Source organism: Chroicocephalus ridibundus, chromosome 9, assembly GCF_963924245.1.
Source record: "Chroicocephalus ridibundus chromosome 9, bChrRid1.1, whole genome shotgun sequence".
In the NCBI taxonomy this organism is placed as follows: domain Eukaryota; kingdom Metazoa; phylum Chordata; class Aves; order Charadriiformes; family Laridae; genus Chroicocephalus; species Chroicocephalus ridibundus.
In genome coordinates, this window is record NC_086292.1 from 29501131 (window position 1) to 29513250 (window position 12120).

The following is a 12120-nucleotide window of genomic DNA, read 5'->3' on the forward strand; positions in this document are numbered from 1 at the left end:
TATAAGCTGGCCCATGGGTAACATCATACATCAGTTCTACTGACTTACAGTCTTAAAAAAAAAAAAAAGAAAAAAGAAAAAAATGAGATGCTTGAGAGTGAATTCCATTAGGAAGAATTTCTACAAGGTAAGAAAGGATACGTTCTTTGGAGCATGCTTAAACAGCACAACATATTCTGCCATAAACATTCTTTCTACTGTTGAATGCATACCCCAAGGGAGACAGCCAGGAACTTGTTATATTGTGTATTTTCTTTTATAAGTAACTTGATCTTGCCCCTTTCCCTACCACTCCTCCAAGATTAAGCAGCCTTGATTTTATACCTGCCGTTTGTTTTGTCATTATCTGGCTTGGAAACTGGTAACAAAGAGAATGGCACTGTTGCTGGGTTGATTTGTTGCTCCCATTTCACAGAAGACAAGAGAATTTAAAACACTTATTTCCATAGTTTTGCCTTTTCTAAACACTTCAGCTGCAGCAGTTGTGGGCCCCTTCCAAATTCACTACTCCTCCAGTGACATTCGTCGAGCAAAACTCTTCTATAGGAAAAAAAACTCTGTTGGCAGAGGCACTTAGTCCATTTTAGCTGGTTTTAAGCTGAAACAGCTTAGCACAAAGGAAGCAGGTAAGAGAGGGAAAGAAAGGCAGGACAGGAAAACATACAGATAAGGGCAATGAAGCATGAAGTCAGGAGTTAAGATTTAGATTGTTACAGTTACTGACAACTTTAGATGCTGGAAAGGGGATGGTTCTCTATAGTTTGTGCTTCCACAACCTTTCAGCGTACAGTTTCATGAAACAGTGACCCAAAATTCCATTATATTTGAAAAGTCGTGGCAGTCTAGTGAAGTTCCCACTGACTGGAAAAGGGGAAACATAACCCCCATTTTCAAAAAGTGAAAAAAAGGAAAACCCGAGGAACTATAGACCGGTCAGTCTCACCCCTGTGGCCGGCAAGATCATGAAGCGGATCCTCCTGGAATCTCTGCTAAGGCACATGGAAAATAAGGAGGTGATTGGTGACAGCCAACATGGCTTCACCAAAGGAATGTCATGCCTGACAAATTTGGTGGCCTTCTACAATGTTGCCACAGCATTGGTAGATAAGGAGAGAGCAACCAACGTCATCTACCTGGACTTATGCAAAGCGTTTGACACTGTCCTGCATGACATCCTGGTCTCTAAATGGGAAAGGCATGGATTTGATGGATGGACCACTTGGTGGATAAGGAACAGGCTAGATGGGCACACTCAAAGGGTTGTGGTCAATGGCTCAATGTCCAAGTGGAAACCAGTGACGAGTGGCATTCTTCAGGGGTCAGCACTGGGACCAGTGCTGTTTAACATCTTTTTCGGTGACATGGACAGTGGGATTGAGTGCACCCTCAGCAAGTTTGTCGATGACACCAAGCTACATGGCACAGTCAACATGCTGGAGGGAAGGGATGCCATTCAGAGGGACCTGGACAGGCTTGACAGGGGCACCCGTGCGAACCTCATGAAGTTCAACAAGGCCATAGCAATCCCAGGCACAAATACAGGTTGGGCAGAGAATGGATTGAGAGCAGACCTAAGGAGGAGGACTTAGGGGTGCTGGTGGACGAGAAACTCAACATGAGCCGGCAACACGTGCTTGCAGCCCAGAAAGCCAACCATATCCTAGGCTGCATCAAAAGAAGTATGGCCAGCAGATTGAGGGAGGTGATGCTCCCCCTCTACTCCACTCTCGTGAGACCCCACCTGGAGTACTGTGTGAAGCTCTGGAGTCCTCAGCACAAGAAGGACATGGACCTGTTGGAATGGGTCCAGCAGAGGGCCACGAAGATGATCAGAGGGCTGGAGCACCTCTGCTGTGAGGACAGGCTGAGAGAGTTGGGGGTGTTCAGCATGGAGAAGAGAAGGCTCTGGGGAGACCTTATAGCAGCCTTCCAGTACCTAAAGGCGGCCTACAGAAAAGATGAGGAGGGACTCTATCAGGGAGTGTAACGATAGGACAAAAGGTAATGGTTTTAAACAGAAAGAGGGAAGATTTAGATTAGATATTAGGAAGAAATTCTTTACTGTGAGGGTGGTGTACCCCTGGCCCATGTTGCCCAGAGAAGCTGTGGCTGCCCCATCCCTGGAGGTGTTCAAGGCCAGGCTGGATGGGGCTTTGAGCGACCTGGTCTAGTGGGAGGTTTCCCTGCTCATGGCAGGGGGGTTGGAACTAGGTGATCTTTAAGGTCCCTTCTAACCCGAACCATTCTATGAAAATGCAAGCAAGACACCTCCAGAAAGGAGTTCCTGCTTTTCCCTTCTCTCTGCTCTGAGCCTCTGCTTACTTTGCACAAACCCCAGTGCTTGCCAGACCTCTACGTGAGCTCAGCCAAGTCACAAAATACAGAAAACTTTCAGCAAGAAAAAAGCTGGGTAGTTTTCTACTATTTTGATGAGTATTTTTTCTACTATTTTGAATAAGCACACAGTTGGGCAGCGATGCTCTTGGCTGGAGTAAGATCATAGAGAAGCTGCTACCACAATGCTGTATATGCTCTAGCTCCAGAGATCTGGAAGTGCTGTTTAAGTGTGAAGCTGTTGCAGGCTCCTAAAATGAAAACCAGCTCTGCAAAGACACAGTACTATGTAAATACCAACAGTTGCAAAGCTTCCATTACATGGAATTTATGTATTCACAGCTCCTGCTAGTTAGGAAGCTAGAGAAGTTGGCTGTGCTGATTTTACATATCAGCCAACACACAGAATCAGTTTTAGCCAACTAGAAACCTTTATCACAGCCATTCCTTGCTGTCAGAACTTCAAAGACATGCAAACTGAGTTCATGTTATATTTGCCATACCAGCATTTCCTTTTAACACAAGAATGCTTGCTGTACCCACTTCCACCCTGACCAAGCCTCCAAACCTCCAAGCATGGTAGGAAAAGGATAATGTATCTGCATGAAACAAAGAAATAAAATAATTATTAAAAAAAATTCTCAAAAAACCCACCAAAAAAACCCCACCCAAACCACAAAACCCACGAAACTGCCGTCTGCCTAGAACAAAACCAGGGAGCTGACTTAAATTTCCACATACAGAAGCTCTCTGGCTTTGGCTCCCACTAACAGCCTTTTTCACTCTCATTTTGAGATACCAAGATTTATCATTAGAGGGCACTGCTTCCCCCAGCAGAAAATGGGTTCTTTCCCTTCTGCGGATAGATGTTTCAGACATCTGGAAATGCACATTTACCATGTAACTGTGAAGTCTTGAAACTAGGGTGCAGCTGGAATTCCATTTTCACATTTGCTACTTTTTCTGCTCAAAAGCACCTTAAGAAAGTATGGAATTTTCAAGTCTGAATCCAAAGTTACTGAGGCTAAAAACTCAACCATTTCTGCATTAGCAGCAGGTGAACATTAACCTCAAGAGTAAATGCAAATTCTATTCCTGTATCCTCTTATTCCTGCTGTCTTTTAGATTTTTAATAGGGTGAGGGTAGAAGGTAATTCTTACTCAGCTTTTTCAGAAAAAAAACGGGTCATAAACAGAATTTGACTCAGTGCGTTTACGTATGTCAGGGCCACTCATTATTAATGCTAATAAGCAGAAGAAAAATGATGCCCTTGCCTCCTGCATATCAAGTTCATAGCATATGCTTGAAAGCCACATGCCGATAACACAGCTACATTTCTTCTAAGGGAGCAGATGCTCTACTTCTGTAGAAGTGTTTTAAAAGAACTGAAATCTTTGGAGGACAATGTCAACACCCTCCATAATCCATACATACACACAAGGAAAACAGCATGTGCACTGCTGTTTCAGCGCATATGCACCGTTGATGCTAAAGAAGCCACAATCCTTTCCAGGAAAGGCGTTAGAATAATTTTCCAGAGCTTTTCACTCTCCTGGACTCAGCCAATCTGCTGGCTTGCACTTCTGATAAACTTCCTGCATCTCTTCCCCTAGTCCAAACAATTTACTTCTCTTCCTCCAATATTAAAGAAACAAAAACAGCTCGGGCAGGAATTTGAAGTGTCATAGAGGAAAAGAAACTTCCTCTGAGAAGAATTAGAATACTAATACGGTTGTTAACATCCATTTTGAAGGAGGAGAGGTTGAAACAGTATGTTTATAGGCCTAAAATTTCAGCTTGGGATTTCTCTGCAAGTGTCCTGGGCTTAAACAATATTATTTCACATAAATTAGATGAGAGAATTCTCTCTTGACTAACACTGGAACAGATTTAATAAAACTAAAACTGCCCATATGAGATAGAAAGAGAAATCCCATGGTACTATTACTCCAGATTGAAAACTAGAACTCCTTCTGATTCTCAGACAGCCAGGTATTCGCTTGATCTGAGTATCATTCTTTACTCAATTCAAGGAAGCCAGACAGATATCTAGTAGCAAAGGATTTGGATGGTCAGAACTCTTTATATGTAAGTATTTAGACCAAAAAGATCAGATGGACTTCAACACACAGACATACTTGTCGGGAAAAATGAGAATGGCTTTCACCTTCCAGAGCACAGGCACGCAATGCTACAAACCTGTAAATAGTAGTATTTAACAACTTCAGGAGATGAACCATTTCATCAACAGGAAAAGAGAAAGCAGATGATCTTAGAATCCTCTTGTATCTTAGAATAACTTGCATCACTTCAATAATATATACACCATTATGATTTAATATCAACAAGACTGAGTTTTTCAACCATGCTGTACGTGGGGTGCAGAGCCAGCTACGGGGCCAGGGTAAATCAGCACCAGAACCCTCTTGCCAGGCCTGAATGCAGATATGCGCATAAGGAATGAATTCTAACAAATTGCTTAAATATTTATGCTTACAATATTCAAATTAAACATATGCATGTTAGTAAGTCTGAAAGTATCCTGCTTATGTTCTTCATAATTCCCTTCACTTACTTTTCCTAAAGCTCATATTTTATAAAGAGTAGCACTTGTGACCAGCTGGAATCTTTTCCAGTTACCAGCAGGAGAATCAAAATTAAAGCCAGAGAGCTTCTCAACTCTCTAATCAAAACTTTCCTTTTCACAAGCAACCTGACTAACAAATTAGCAAAATGTACTGGTACGTACAGTTTCTTGGAGAACCTTGTGTTTCTACAATCTCTAATGTAAAACAACCTTCCTTTTAGTATTGCAAAAAAATCATTTGTGCCACGTCACTAATATGAACTGCTGGAGCCCCCAGCAGGCCCCTTCAGAATCCCACTGTACTATTTACCATGTTAAAAAGAGAACGTTCTCTTCCCCTGAAACATGCAACTTAGGGCAGTAGTTTTGCTACACAGAACAGTTTCCGATATCAATGCATTATTTACATATACTTGTAGGAGGATGGGGGCTTAGCTTCTGATGACACAAGCCTGGATATAAAGACACAGCATGAAGGAGATAAAGGAAAAGGAGAATTCTAAATAGAACACACCCAGTTAACAACATGCAATGGTTTCAAATCCCAGTAGTGGGTTAACTGGGGACACTGTTTTCAGTACTTTCTTAAATGTATTCTCATTAAATAAGTATTTCCAGATATTTTTGGAAGGGCACATGCTTCCTCATAATTTTTATTTTAAAGTGTGCTTTATTATTTTTTCTTTCTATTTCTGATATATAGTACTGATGCGGCAAGTAATTTGGGGAGTCAATTTTTATGAGTGTAAGTCTAGTCAACTCGGTGGAACCATTCACAAGTAGAAAGTTGACCTCATGCTTAAGCACTTCAGGACCTAAACCCCTAGTTTAACTACTTCCACATGACCCAATTCTCCACTCAACTGAACAATCCCCTCTCCTACATTGTTTCTCTATTTCTCCACCTCTATGCAGATCTTTTCAAATATTTCTTCAGCACTTCATGAAGTAATTAGCAGAACTGATGGCATTTCAGCACCAGTTTCCCTTATTAGGAAATACATGCAAATAAAACCTGGATAGTTTAAAGTAAACATTGATTTTCAAAGCTACAGAGCTGCCTGAACACTGTGTTGTGGCTACAGATAGACACAAACACAATAAACCTGTGTTGCATTTGTCCTCATTCTGGGGTGAAACGTAAGTAAAAGAAAATAAGAGAATAGTAGACCATTCATCCCATATTCCCAAAATAACTTCAAAATAGAGATTACACACTAACTATAGTTCAGTGGTATGTGCCATTGGCATCACACCTCTCTTCTCTAATGTGTTTTTCTAAGTTAGAAAACTTAAGAGTAGGTAGCCATGTGTTTTCATGTCTAGTATGATTTGTACAACTACCTTTTCTTCTTGCTGCCCTCCAAAATTGTGCTTAGAAACACCCTAGCTGCATTAGCTTGTCATTACTTTGGTACAAATATTCAAAAACTAGCATTGCACAGGTCTCCATATGCCAGTAATAATAGATTTCAGCTTCAAACCTTCACAAACTCCAATTTTTATATCTTCAGATACACAAGCCAGCAGTGCCTACACATTAAATGCTAAAAACCAAACCCCCCCAGCATAGGAATTAAAAGTTTATTAATATAACAATAAATGTTTTATATAAATATTGCTCCTTGTATTACATAATGGATGTGGATATTTTACCACATACCAAAATGGTACAATACATACAAAATCCAGAGATTTTGCAATTAAGATGGCAAGTCATGGATATATTCAAAAAAGCCAAAAAAAACCCCTCACTACTATGAGCAATGAGGAAGAAAGAAGCAGCAAAACTATTCATGGTTTCACAAGCAGAAAAATTCTATGGTAGAAGTAGAGGATAGGCCTGAGTGTACTTTTTCAGATTTCAAATATATTATCACCAGGAACCTGCCTGAGGAAAGAGGAAGTGATTTTTTTTTTTCCTTTTAAAAGAACCCAAAGCCCTCAAATCCCCCTAACTTCCCTTAAATGATGATTAATCATCAGTCCAACTGACCAGCAGCAGAGTAAACGGGGGGTAAGAAACAAAAAAAAAAAAAAAAACAGTGGAAGTAGTACACAACACTACATTGTTTTAAATTGAGCATGATTGACCACCACCTGCTCCCAATACCACGCACAGCACCACAGGTTAGGGAGAAACTGTATTTTTTTCTTATAATGAACTTAATGCTATTTGCTCTTATTTTTTTCCTCCAGGTGTGCAATTGTTTTGCTATTACTTTCTCCAACTCTGGATTAGCCAGTGTCACTTGGCAGCTATTCTCCTGTAGAAGATTTCCCTATATTCTTTTGATTCTTTTTTATATCTTTATCATTGCATAATTGGTGTTATACAGAATCTCCAAAGCAGTGTAAATCTAAATGTGCAGTCTGTCCCAGATAGCAGATAGCAACTGAAGCAGCCCTGTTGGTACACAGAAAGACCAGGCATTAATTTGGCAATCAAAATAATGATATGTGACCACAAAAGTAACATAAAGACATGTTTTTTTACAGCACTGTGACCTCAGAAAGAGCAGCAGTGCAGGCAGAAGTCATCCAGACTCCTCCACAGAGGACCTACACCCCCAGTACAAATTTCACAAGGCTACAGTTTGGCTCCATACCCTTAAGCAGGAGGGAAGATACATGATAAAAATCTAATAGGGGAAAAGAAAAAGAAGTGGAGGGGAATAGGTATGATACAGAAAGTTCTTACAGGGAGAGAAAATAAACATAGTGGTGGGAAATTAGGGAGGACAAAGGAAAACAAGGATGTCAAAAAAAGGGCTAAGGGACTCACAACATTTTTAAAGTTACTCAAATCGGGGAACAATGATGACAAGAAGGGCTCTGATGACAGTTAGCTCTAACTAAAGATCTGAAGTTTTCATCACTGTAATTACTTCCTTTAGCTTTTTCAGAGGGAGATACACTTAAGATGGAGTCAGGAACGGACACATTATTTCCTTTCAACCGTTAATGTGGAGTTGCCAAAATCTCTCAGACAAGAGAGCAAATGCTAGTAATAGTTCTTTCTTGAAAATGTAGTTAAAATTGAATCAGAATGGATTCAATGTTGAACAATTTTAATGAAGCAAGTGTCAAACAAGCACATCAACTTCTTAAAAACAAAGGAACTCCAAAGTTTAATTACAAAAACATTGTACAGAAAACTTGGCATCTCAACAATTCCAAACACATTAATCCAGCAAATGGATTCTGTTTTCATATATTTCTCTTAACATTTCTCTAAGTGACAAAAGCATTTTATTCTGCTCTTCTCCTCGACACCCACTTAATATTTTACTTTTTTTTTTAATCAGCCAACACTGAAAAATGTAAACTGAAGTGACACTCAGAAAACAGTGGAAAGACAAAATCCATTTTTATAGGGTTAATCAATGTAAATAAGAAGCTTCTTAGTGAGACAAAACATCATCTGTCACATCATTGGTGAGTAAGAAATTCTTTCCCCAAATGCTTCAAGATGGGTATACCACCTTCCCCCCTTCCTTATGGGAAAAAGCAAAAGATTTGTCAGCCCCCAGATAATAATATCACCTTAAATTTCCTAACCCGTAACGCATGCTACTCAGCAGAATGATGTATTAGCAGTATGTCACAAGCTTAGAGTTGCATTGAATTTATGTAAGCAGGGGCAGCCTGCAGCCACCCATACCTTATTGATGCTATATGTATGTCACAGCCTGGAATTGCATCCTACCATCATATTACATAGCAATTTCTGGAGTCTTTATGGGATACAACTCCAGGTATTAGGTAAGATACCACAGACTGAACTTTAGAATTTTATAAATCAACTTTTGGCTACGCAGTGCATTTTTGGCCACCTCAATACAAGTCAAATATCAGCAATTTTAAAAAAGAATATACACACAGGAGATGAAGGTATCGGTGCTTGTTCTGGAGACATTAATAACCTGTAGGATTTTCCCCCCGCACAATATTTGTTATAGAATCCACTAAAGAAGTTCATGCCAACATCTGTTGGTCTCATCCATACTAAGGGAAATGGAGGTGAATGCAGCAAATTGAGGTTCCTTTTTGTGAAGTCTTGAAAATGAGACTGAAGACAAGAGAAAGGAGTTTCCTCCCTGAAGGAAGACTTGAATTTACATGGAAATCCTTGCTGCTTGGCTACAACAATAAGACCATGAGTAAGCGGAGACCTGACATACAAGGTGTTGACCTGGAGGTGGCTTCAGGCAAGCATGAAGTCCATGTGTACAGCGTGGGAAAAGAAGAAACTGCTTTTTAATCTTCAAATACTTGCGTTAGAGATACATTAAAGTGATGCTGACTGCAATGCACTCCAGTAATGAAAGCAATCTCCAATTCATAGCAGGAAAATCTCAAGAGATTTCTAAAGGAGGAGCAAGGAGATTGTCACGTGGAAGAAAGAGGATTTCAACCACTACCGTAAAGTCCAGAGATGTCCAACAAGTGCTCAACCAAAGTCTGAATTAACAATTTGACAGGAACCAAAGGGCAGCAAACGATTTGCATAAGTCAGTGCAGACAGTAGGTGCCTTCATCTGTGACAGGAGGTGCAGAGTAGCTCAGCACGATTACAGACTCCAGCAGGCAGAGCTCTACTTGATGTAAGTGAAAGGCCATTTAGGTCACACTGGAACATAATATGCTGAATGCTACAGGCTGCACAGGCTGTACTTTAACTGTACAAAAGGTGAAAGCACTTACGGGCTGTAATGTAGAATTCTGTGGACTGCTATGTGGACCTACCTGCTAATAGCCTTCTCTGCTCCAATAATTAATGCAAAAATACATGTGCTGCTTCAAGGCGTATTCCTTCCCAGCACTGTGATTTCAGGAGGGCAGGAAAAAAAAAATAAATGCAATTCCCCCGCCCATTTCTCTTTTTATAGAATACTGCTTTCACCATGAGACCATTCTCTCAAAATCAAGGCAGTAACATTAAGTTAGACTGAGCAACATATCAGAGGAAGGGCAAACTTTGTGGGTTTAGTCTAAAATGGAGATTCCTATTTTCCCTGCTAACTAAGAACTAGCGTTTCACTTTCTATCTTGATTACATCTGACCTTTGCGGTAGTAAAATGCTCCACCAAACATTTTCAAGAGATAACAGGAGACCTTCAGAGTAGAGCAGGACCCTATGTGCAAGACAGGTTCTTGAAGAGAGAGGAGGGAGAGAGGAAGTCTGCCTCATAGTAGAATCAAGCCACAAAGCACCAACCACAGCCAGTCTCTAGCAGTGAGCAAACTCACACCGTAGAAGTTGCAGACTAACAAAAAAAAAACAGGATTCTGCTTAAGAAAAGCTTATATAAACATGGCAGGCAGGGCAGGACAAGACAGTGCACCAAGGAAGACAGCCTGTTATAGTAGAGAACGTAAGCACTGCTATCCAGTACTGCAAGTATCAGATAACAAGATCAAAAGAAGAAAACTAAAGCGGAGGAAGGTAATCCCACAAGATAAACACAAAAACCAAACTAAAAGACACTAGAAGACAGTAGGCAATATAACACATCAAAGTTATTACTACAACACGTAGGCTGACTTCATTTCACAAACCGCGAGATTTCATCTCCATAGTCAGCCTGTCCACAGAACATCTGCACCTCACACCCAGCAAAATTAATAAGAAACTGAAGATTGCACAAAAGTTGCATGCTCTTAAATGTTTACACAGAAGACAGTTTCAAAAGTTTAGTGGGTGGTGATCGTGGCTTCTTAAGACCTTTTAATGCATTGATCTGTTTGTCTCGCTGACAAACCACAAAGGCAGGGACCAGGACAAACCTGCAATTCTGCCTCCCACCCCTAGTCTTTCCCTCATGGCTTCTTATTCCACACTGGCCAAAAAATTTTGTAAAGCATCCCTGGGTCACGAGACCTGCAGATGAAACAGAAAAATAAGCATTAGAAGACTGCGAGCTGCAAGGACTAAAATAGGCACCGTGACATTATTTTTTGTATGATTTATCTGTAAACACAATATTAAGAAGTATAGCAAAAAAGCCTATAGAGACAGAACTGCAACTGAATTCCTGTTTCCATCCAAAGAACAGAGTGCTAAATACTGAAAAACTTCCTTTTCTCCCCATATACGGTTTGCACAAAGAAGTTCTTTACCATGCAGTACAGTATAAACATTCACTAGTATAGTCAAATAGTCACTAAATACAATGGACTGAGCCACCAAAAAAAATACCTCAGTTCTGTGAAGGACAGTGGTTTTCAAGAATATCATAATAAATTTTTTTCTATGAAATCGATTTGTAATGTCTCAAGCTGAAACAGACCATTTGGTTGATAGACATTACATTTAGGAGCATATACTTCATATGCATATTAACAAAGGGGCAATACAGTTTATTGGATGCCAGCTGAATCTATCCAAAGCTTCCTTCTTTTCTAGGGAAGCCCTACGTTTTTCTAGGTCTGCATCCAATAAAGCCCAACCTTCTTCCTTTTGTGAAAAAAAAAAATATATACAATCATTGTGAACTGAACATCAGTGTAATTAATAGCCCTATGAATTACTTGATCATCATAACCAGTCACATGTATGTATTTATATAATGAAACTAGGTGACTATTAATCACAATTTTAATTGCCTCACACTGCTGAAAGTAGGGATGGTATTGGTGGGAGGGGGAAGAAAGGAATGGAGTCCTATTTTTCAAATACAAAGTGGAAGGAGGAATTCTAAACCAAGAATTATTATTCCCAAACCAATTACAGTTGAAACCAGCTTATCCAAGAAAAAGATAGTTGCATTTTTAGGAACACAGGAAGTGTCCATCATTTAGGAAGTAAGACTCCACCTGGCATGAGAACCAAAGTCTAGATTTTAGTAGCCTTGAAATATTTTTTTTCTGGCGAGGTGTTTAAAGGACAAACATCTGTTTCAGGGCCTGGCATGCCCTTCTAATAGTTGATTGATGAGAAACTACTTTCCTTCTTATACACTCTGCAAAACGCCTCTATTCCCTGATTCTCTTTCTGAGCTTAAGAGTGCTAATCGAAAACAGTATACAAAAATGAGGAGGCTGATGAGCTACTGAAAAATCCCAGACCTGGATCGACAAGCTGTTCCCTTCATAAATAGCAGCAGTAAAGGCACTTCTTTATTCTGCTGGGAGCTCAGTCATCTCTTGGAACTACAGTCCGTTCCATCTGGCTACCCTCTGGAAGGACAATGA

General features: G+C 40.1%; 1 protein-coding gene across 3 annotated transcripts in view; it reads right to left on the minus strand.

The window, feature by feature from the left end:
• Window positions 1-8034: 8034 nt before the first annotated feature.
• The window catches only part of HMG20A (high mobility group 20A), a 45562-nt gene continuing 41476 nt past the window's right edge, over window positions 8035-12120 (minus strand). For all 3 annotated transcript variants that reach the window (XM_063346533.1, XM_063346534.1, XM_063346531.1), the window contains one exon: window positions 8035-10807. The gene's annotated coding sequence lies outside the window, so the exon portion shown is untranslated. The remainder of the gene's footprint in view (window positions 10808-12120) is intronic.